Here is a 9,590-nt window from a genome sequence, read left to right as displayed (position 1 = left end):
CCTGAACATGGCAAAGTAAACCATAGAATGGAGCTACTCAAAGAGCTTAACAAAAGTCCCTTAGTGACCTTGAGCCAAAAGGGATTAGAAAATACATTTGCAAGCATGTGAACATTGAAAAAACATAATCAGTTCTCAGACTTAGTGAAAACTGGAGCATGCTGGAACAGATATTAAGCAGGCATGTTTACGAGCTCGATGCACTCACTACAGAGCAAGTCATGACAATCTAAGCATACACCCATCAAGAATACACATTATACAAGCTAGACATGGCAAGAACAATAGCATAGCATGCATGGATCAACTACAACATCCTCGGCAAAATTGCTAACAAGTAGACAATCTGCCCAGATTCATGAAATGGCAAAATTAGAGCTCGATTGACTCAAGCTAGGTTGCTCCATAATTGCAAACAAAGACATGCATGGATAGAGAACTACAAGATTAACAAAACATCCTTACTGATAATCCTCAAAAGAGGCACGGATCACTAGGAAACAACATGAACATATGGTATAATGAGATAAACAAACCAAGGACTTAGTGGAAATGCTAAGTCCCTGAAATCATTATTAACGAATGCTCCACTTTGCAAGCTTTTGCTAGTCACCACACACATCAAAAAAATACATGGGTTGCACCCCTGGATAGATGGCAAAACATATAACAAAACTCATGTAGAGCTCAGGGGCATATCATGCACACAATAATCATGGCAAAAAATGACAAATATCTAATTGGAGCAGCAGATCTGACAATTATCTCAAATATCATTCTTCTAACAGCATTTACGGCATCAAGATGAACTCAAATGAAAATTATGCAGTGAGATGAAATGATGCTCTCTCTGAGACAAACATTTTGATATGCTATATGTCCAAAACAGAGCTACGGATGAAAAGTTACGATGTGATGAACATAGCGAAATAATTAGGGTTTCGGGCAAAAAGTCAACCCGATCCAAAATTTCAGATCTAGATCCGGCCGGCGCGGTTTACGAGGTTCGACCTCGAGCTCGCCGGAGAGGAGGTGGGCCGCCGGAGTTGCTCGGGGAGGCGGCGTGGAGCTCGCCGGAGAGGTAGCCGGCGCGGGATCCGGGCGCGGCGGGGCGGCGCGGCCGGTGGTGGCGCCGGGCGGCGCAGGCGAGGCCGGCTGCGGGAGGTGCGGCGGCTCGACGAGGAGGCGGCCGCCGGCGCGGCGGAGCGGCGGCCGGAGCCGGGGAGGAAGCATCGCGGCGCGAGGGGCCTCGGGGCCCAGTCGGGCGGAGGAGAGGGCTGGCGCCGGGCCTCACGGGCCGGCGGTGGGAGGCGGCGCGGCGGGCCACGTGGCGGCCTAGGATTGGCGGCGGCGTGCGGCGGACGCGTCCGGGGCCGTCCGAACGTGTCCGGCGGCGGCGGAGATCCGATTTTTAGGGTTTGGACGAAGGGGATCCGGAATTTTGGAGGAGGGGTCTATATATAGAGGTAGAGGGAGCTAGGAGTGTCCAAATGAGGTGCGGTTTTCGGCCACGCGATCGTGATCGAACGCTCTAGATGATGGAGAGGGTTTTGCTGGGTTTTGGGCCAAAATGGAGGGGTGTTGGGCTGCAACACACACGAGGCCTTTTCAGTCCCTCGGTTAACCGTTGGAGCATCAAACGAAGTCCAAATGATACGAAACTTGACAGGCGGTCTACCGGTAGTAAACCAAGGCCGCTTGGCAAGTATCGGTCCAATCCGGAAATGTTTAATCCCCACACACAAAAGAAAGGTAGAAATGACCACCGGAGGAGAACGGAGCGCCGGAATGCAAAACAGACAACGGGGAAAATACTCGAATGCGTGAGATGAACACGTATGCAAATGTAATGCACATGATGACATGATATGAGATGCATGACAATGACAACAACACACGGAGACAAAAACCCGAACACAGGAAAATAAAATAACTTAATGCCAGAAACGGCAAGAGTTGGATTACATATTGTGTAAATAATATCCGGGGTGTTACACACAATGTGTTGGAAAGATCCTGATATCATTAGTAGAAAACGGAGCTTTAAAACCGATTCGTAAGGGCCTTTAGTGCCGGTTCCATAACCGGCACTAATTAGTGGGCACTAAAGCCCCCCCCCTTTAGTACCGGTTCGGCACGAACCGGCGCCAAAGTGCCACCACGTGGCGTGAGCTCGCGCCCTGGTATGGGGGACCTTTAGTACCGGTTGGTGTTACCAACAGGTACTAAAGGTTTTTTTTGAATTTTTTTTTGAAAATTTTGGAATTTCTTTTTATTATTTTTTTCGATTTTTAATTTTTCTGAATTATTTGGTGATTTAGTCTCTAATCACCTCTCTTAACTGCTCAAGTGTGGATCAGTCATTCCAAATCATCTAACTTCCTGACCGGTCACCCATCCCTCTCACTACTCCAGCCCGAGCACGCTTAACTTTCGGGTTCTATTCTCCTTCGTTTCCAAGTCTGCACTTGTTGTTTTCCTGACAATAGTAAGATGCCAATCCTATTAGCCCTCAGGAGTTTAGCTTGAGCATGAAGTCACACATTTCACTGTTTGAGTTTGAAACTATTGTTCTAAAAACAACAATTTTTTAGTAACACTAATATTTCTTGAATAAGTAGTTTGACCATAGTTTGACCATAGTTGACCAAAATTTAAAAAATTGAAATAATTATTTAGTAACACTAATATTCTTGAATAATTATGTAGTAACATTAATACTTCTTGAATAAGTAGTTTGACCAGATTTAACAAAAAAAATTAAAAAACATAAATTTGACCATATCTTTTTTTCCTTTTGGAATTTGAGGATTCTAAAAAATTTCAAACAGGCCATAGGCGGTCTCCATCGGATGCGGATTTTCGTGCTGAATTTTTTGATATATTATACGCTTTTTTCCGACATTGTATGCAAAAGTTATAGCCGTTTTACATTTTCCCTACACTTTTTGCAATACATGTCCAAATTTAAGTTTTCAAATTTTCCTAACTAGTAGATGTAGTAATATAACTACCTCTCGAAGGATTTTATTTTTTTGAAGTTTTTATCATTTTCTTTTGATTTTTTCAAAACTGAAATGGCGACACACTGGGGGGTAGAGTTTGAAAATTGCCCTATAGTGCCGGTTTGTGTCACAAACCGGTACTAAAGGGCAGACCCCTTTAGTACCGGTTCGTGGCACAAACCGGTACTAAAGGTTAGCCCTTTAGTACCGGTTTGTGCCACGAACCGGTACTAAAGGTGATCGTGGGGCCCTAATGTGCTTCACGTTTGACCCTTTTTCTACTAGTGTATATATAGCTAATTGGATGTGAGTTTTCATGAACTATTATTGTTGAGATTACCCTTGAGGTAAAAGGTTGGGAGGCAAAACTATAAGCCCCTATCCTTCTCTGTGTCCGATTAAAACTTCATACCCATAAGTATTGCATGAGTGTTAGCAATTGTGAAAGACTAAATGATAGTTGAGTATGTGGACTTGCTGAAAAGCTCTTATATTGACTCTTTCCGATGTTATGATAAATTGCAGTTGCTTCAGTGACTGAGATTATAGTTTGTTAGTTCTCAATGAAGCTTATGATTCATACTTGAAATTGTGAATGAATTGTTACTTTAGCATAAGAAATCATATGACAATATATATATATATATATATATATTGCTATTATAAGAATGATCATGATGCCCTCATGTCCGTATTTTATTTTATCGACACCTCTATCTCTAAACATATGGACATATTTTTGATATCGGCTTTCGCTTGAGGACAAGCGAGGTCTAAGCTTGGGGGAGTTGATACGTCCATTTTACATCATGCTTTTATATTGACATTCATTGCATTATGGGCTGTTATTACACCTTATATCACAATACTTATGCCTATTCTCTCTTATTTTACAAGGTTTACATGAAGAGGGAGAATGCCGGCAGCTGGAATTCTGGGCTGGAAGAGGAGCAAATATTAGAGACCTATTCTGCACATCTCCAAAAGTCCTTAAACTTCACGGGAGCACATTTCAGAATATATGAAAAATGTTGGACGAAAGAAGTACCAGAGGGGGTCACCCACCATCCACGAGGGTGGGGGCGCGCCCCCTACCTCATGGGCCCTCTGGCAGCCCTCTGATGCCCATCTTTGGCTATATGGAGTCTTTCGTCCTGGAAATAAAATCATAAGCTAGCTCACAGGACGAAACTCCACCGCCATGAGGCGGAACCTTGGCGGAACCAATCTAGGGCTCCCGCAGAGCTGTTCTGCCGGGAAAACTTCCCTCCGGGAGGGGGAAATCATCACCATCGGTCCCCTCGTCAGGAGGAGGTCAATCTTCATCAACATCTTCACCAGCACCATCTCATCTCAAACCCTAGTTCATCTCGCGTATCCAATCTTTGTCCCAAAGCCTCAAATTGGTACCTGTGGGTTGCTAGTAGTGTTGATTACTCCTTGTAGTTGATGCTAGTTGGTTTATTTGGTGGAAGATCATATGTTCAGATCCTTTATGTATATTAATACCCCTCTGATTACGAACTTGGATATGATTTTGTTGGGGAACGTAGTAATTTCAAAATTTTCCTATGCACACGCAAGATCATGGTGATGCATATCAATGAGAGGGGAGAGTGTGTCCATGTACCCTCGTAGACCGAAAGCAGAAGCGTTTAGCACAACATGGTTGATGTAGTCGTACGTCTTCACGATCCGACCGATCCAAGCACCGAACGTACGGCACCTCCGAGTTCAGCACACGTTCAGCTCGATGATGTCCTGCGAACTCCGATCCAGCAGAGCTTCACGGGAGAGTTCCATCAGCACGACGGCGTGGTGATGGTGATGATGATGGTGCTACCGATGCAGGGCTTCGCCTAACCACCGCTATGATATGATCGAGGTGAAATATGGTGGAGGGGGCCACCGCACACGGCTAAGATATCAAGAGATCAATTGTTGTGTCTAGAGATGCCCCCCTGCCCCATATATAAAATAGGGAGGGAGAGGCCGGCCCTAGAGGGGGCGCGCCAAGTGTGCGGAGTCCTACTAGGACTCCCAAGTCCTAGTAGGATTCCCCTTTCCTTTCCGGAGTAGGAGAGAAGGAAAGAGGGGGAGAGGGAGAAGGAAAAAGGGGCTGCACCCCTTGTCCAATTCGGACGAGAGGGGGGGCGCGCGCCTCCTTCCTTTTGGCCTCTCTCCTCTATTCCCGTATGGCCCAATAAGGCCCAATACTTCTCCCAGTGAATTCCCGTAACTCCCTGGTACTCCGAAAATACCCGAATCACTTGGAACCTTTCCGATGTCATAATATAGTCGTCCAATATATCGATCTTTATGTCTCGACCATTTTGAGACACCTCGTCATGTCCCCGATCTCATCCGGGACACCGAACTACCTTTGGTACACCAAATCACATAAACTCACAATACAATCATCACCAAAACTTTAAGCGTGCGGATCCTACGGGTTCGAGAACTATGTAGACATGACCGAGACACGTGTTCGGCCAATAACCAATAGCGGAACCTGGATGCTCATATTGGCTCTCACATATTCTACGAAGAACTTTATCGGTCAAACCGCGTAACAACATACGTTGTTCTCTTTGTCATCGGTATGTTACTTGCCTGAGATTCGATCGTCGGTATCTCAATACCTAGTTCAATCTCGTTACCGGCAAGTCTCTTTACTCGTTGCGTAATACATCATCTCGCAACTAACTCATTAGTCACAATGCTTGCAAGGCTTATAGTGATGTGCATTACCGAGAGGGCCCAGAGATACCTCTCCGACAATCAGAGTGACAAATCCTAATATCGAAATATGCCAACCCAACAAGTTCCTTCGGAGACACCTGTAGAGCACCTTTATAATCACCCAGTTACGTTGTGATGTTTGGTAGCACACAAAGTGTTCCTCCGATAAACGGGGGTTGCATAATCTCATAGTCATAGGAACATGTATAAGTCATGAAGAAAGTAATAGCAACATACTAAAAAATCAAGTGCTAAGCTAATGGAATGGGTCAAGTCAATCACATCATTCTCCTAATGATGTGATCCCGTTAATCAAATGACAACTCATGTCCATGGCTAGGAAACTCAACCATCTTTGATCAACGAGCTAGTCAAGTAGAGGCATACTAGTGACACTATGTTTGTCTATGTATTCACACATGTATTATGTTTCCGGTTAATACAATTCTAGCATGAATAATAAACATTTATCATGATATAAGGAAATAAATAATAACTTTATTATTGCCTCTAGGGCATATTTCCTTCAGTCTCCCACTTGCACTAGAGTCAATAATCTAGTTCACATCGCCATGTGATTTAACATCAATAGTTCACATCTTTATGTGGTTAACACCCATAGTTCACATCGATATGTGACCAACACCCAAAGGGTTTACTAGAGTCAGTAATCTAGTTCACATCGCTATGTGATTAACACCCAAAGAGTTTTAAGGTGTGATCATGTTTTGCTTGTGAGATAATTTTAGTCAACGGGTCTGTCACATTCAGATCCATAAGTATTTTGCAAATTTTTATGTCTACAATGCTCTGCACGAAGCTACTCTAGCTAATAGTTCCCACTTTCAATATGTATCCAGATTGAGACTTAGAGTCATCTGGATCAGTGTCAAAAACTTGCATCGACGTAACCCTTTACGACAAACCTTTTGTCACCTCCATAATCGAGAAACATATCCTTATTCCACTAAGGATAATTTTGACCGCTGTCCAGTGATGTACTCCTAGATCACTATTGTACTCCCTTGCCAAACTCAGTGGTAGGGTATACAATAGATCTGGTACACAACATGGCATACTTTATAGAAAGTATGGCTGAGGCATAGGGAATGACTTTCATTCTCTTTCTATCTTCTGCCGTGGTCGGGCTTTGAGTCTTACTCAATTTCACACCTTTTAACACAGGTAAGAACTCTTTCTTTGACTGTTCCATTTTGAACTACTTCAAAATCTTGTCAAGTTATGTACTCATTGAAAAAAAACTTATCAAGCATCTTTATCTATCTCTATAGATCTTGATGCTCAATATGTAAGCAGCTTCATCGAGGTCTTTCTTTGAAAAACTCTTTTCAAACACTCCTTTATGCTTTCTAGAAAATTCTACATTATTTCCGATCAACAATATGTCATTCACATATACTTATCAGAAATGCAGTAGTGCTCCCACTCACTTTCTTGTAAATACAGGCTTCACCGTAAGTCTGTATAAAATCATATGCTTTGATCACTTTATGAAAGCATATATTCCAACTCCGAGATGCTTGCACCAGTCCATAGAAGGATCGCTGGAGCTTGCTCACTTTGTTAGCACCTTTAGGATCGACAAAACCTTCTGGTTTCATCATATACAACTCTTCTTTTTAGAAATCCATTAAGGAATGCAGTTTTGACATCCATTTGCCAAATTTCATAATCATAAAATTCAGAAATTGCTAACATGATTCGGACAGACTTAAGCATCGCTACGGGTGAGAAAGTCTCATCGTAGTCAATACCTTGAACTTGTTGAAAACCTTTTGCAACAAGTCGAGCTTTATAGACAGTAACATTACCGTCAGCGTCAGTCTTCTTCTTGAAGATCCATTTATTTTCAATGGCTTGACGATCATCGGGCAAGTCAAACAAAGTCCACACTTTGTTCTCATACATGGATCCCATCTCAGATTTCATGTCCTCAAGCCATTTTGCGGAATGTGGGCTCACCATCGCTTCTTCATAGTTCGTAGGTTCGTCATAGTCTAGCAACATAACCTCCAGAATAGGATTACCGTACCACTCTTGTGCAGATCTCACTCTGGTTGATCTACGAGGTTCAGTAACAACTTGATCTGAAATTCCATGATCATCATTAACTTCCTCACTAATTGGTGTAGGTGTCACAGGAACCGGTTTCTGTGATGAACTACTTTCCAATAAGGGAGCAGGTACAGTTACCTCATCAAGTTCTACTTTCCTCCCACTCACTTCTTTCGAGAGAAACTTCTTTTGTAGAAAGGATCCACTCTTAGCAACAAAGATATTGCCTTTCGGATATGTGATAGAAGGTGTACCCAACAATTTCTTTTGGGTATCCTATGAATACGCACTTCTCCGACTTGGGTTTGAGCTTATAAAGATGAAACTTTTTCACATAAGCATCGCAACCCCAAACTTTAAGAAACGACAGCTTAGGTTTCTTGCTAAACCATAGTTCATACGGTGTCGTCTCAACGGATTTAGATGGTGCCCTTTTTAATGTGAATGCAGATGTCTCTAATGCAAAACCCCAAAACGATAGAGGTAAATCGATAAGAGACATCATAGATTGCACTATATCAAATAAAGTACTGTTATGACGTTCAGACACACCATTACGCTGTGGTATTCCAGGTGGCATGAGTTTGTGAAATTATTCCACATTGTTTTAATTGAAGACCAAACTCGTAACTCAAATATTTGTCTCTGCGATCAGATCGTAGAAACTTTATTTTCTTGTCACGATGATTTTCCACTTCACTCTGAATTTTTTTGAACTTTTCAAATGTTTCAGACTTATGTTTCATCAAGTAGATATACCCATATCTGCTCAAATCATCTGTGAAGGTCAGAAAATAACGATACCCACCGCGAGCCTGAACACTCATCGAACCACATACATCAGTATGTATTATTTCCAATAAGTCAGCTGCTCGCTCCATTGTTCCGGAGAACGGAGTCTTAGTCATCTTACCCATGAGGCATGGTTCGCAAGCATCACTCATCAGCATGGAGTTTCTTCATGCGCTTTACACCAATATGACTAAACGGCAGTGCCACAAATAAGTTGCACTATCATTTTTAACTTTGCATCTTTTGGCTTCAATATTTATGAATATGTGTATCACTACAATTGAGATCCAACAAACCAATTTCATTAGGTGTATGACCATAGAAGGTTTTATTCATGTAAACAGAACAACAATTATTCTCTAATTTAAATGAATAACCATATTGCAATAAACATGATCAAATCATATTCATACTCAACGCAAACACCAAATAACATTTATTTAGGTTCAACACTAATCCCGAAAGTATAGGGAGTGTGTGATGATGATCATATCAATCTTGGAACTGCTTCCAACACACATCGTCACTTCACTCTTAACTAGTTTCTGTTCATACTGCAACTCCCGTTTTGAGTTACTACTCTTAGCAACTGAACTAGTATCAAATACCGAGGGGTTGCTATAAACACTAGTAAAGTACACATCAATAACATGTATATCAAATATACTTTTGTTCACTTTGCCATACTTCTTATCCGCCAAATACTTGGGGCAGTTCCGCTTCTAGTGACCAGTCCCTTTGCACTAGAAGTTCATCACGAAGTTCTAGCAACTTGGTGATAGTGACTAGAGAACTCTGTCAATCACTATCTTATCTGGAAGATTAACTCCCACTTGATTCAAGTGATTGTAGTACTCAGACAATCTGAGCACATGCTTACTGGTTGAGCTATTCTCCTCCATCTTGTAGGCAAAGTACTTGTCAAAGGTATCATACCTTTCGACATGGGCACGAGTCTGAAATACTAATTTCAAC

Source organism: Triticum dicoccoides, chromosome 2A, assembly GCF_002162155.2.
Source record: "Triticum dicoccoides isolate Atlit2015 ecotype Zavitan chromosome 2A, WEW_v2.0, whole genome shotgun sequence".
In the NCBI taxonomy this organism is placed as follows: domain Eukaryota; kingdom Viridiplantae; phylum Streptophyta; class Magnoliopsida; order Poales; family Poaceae; genus Triticum; species Triticum dicoccoides.
This window is presented reverse-complemented; position numbering follows the sequence as displayed.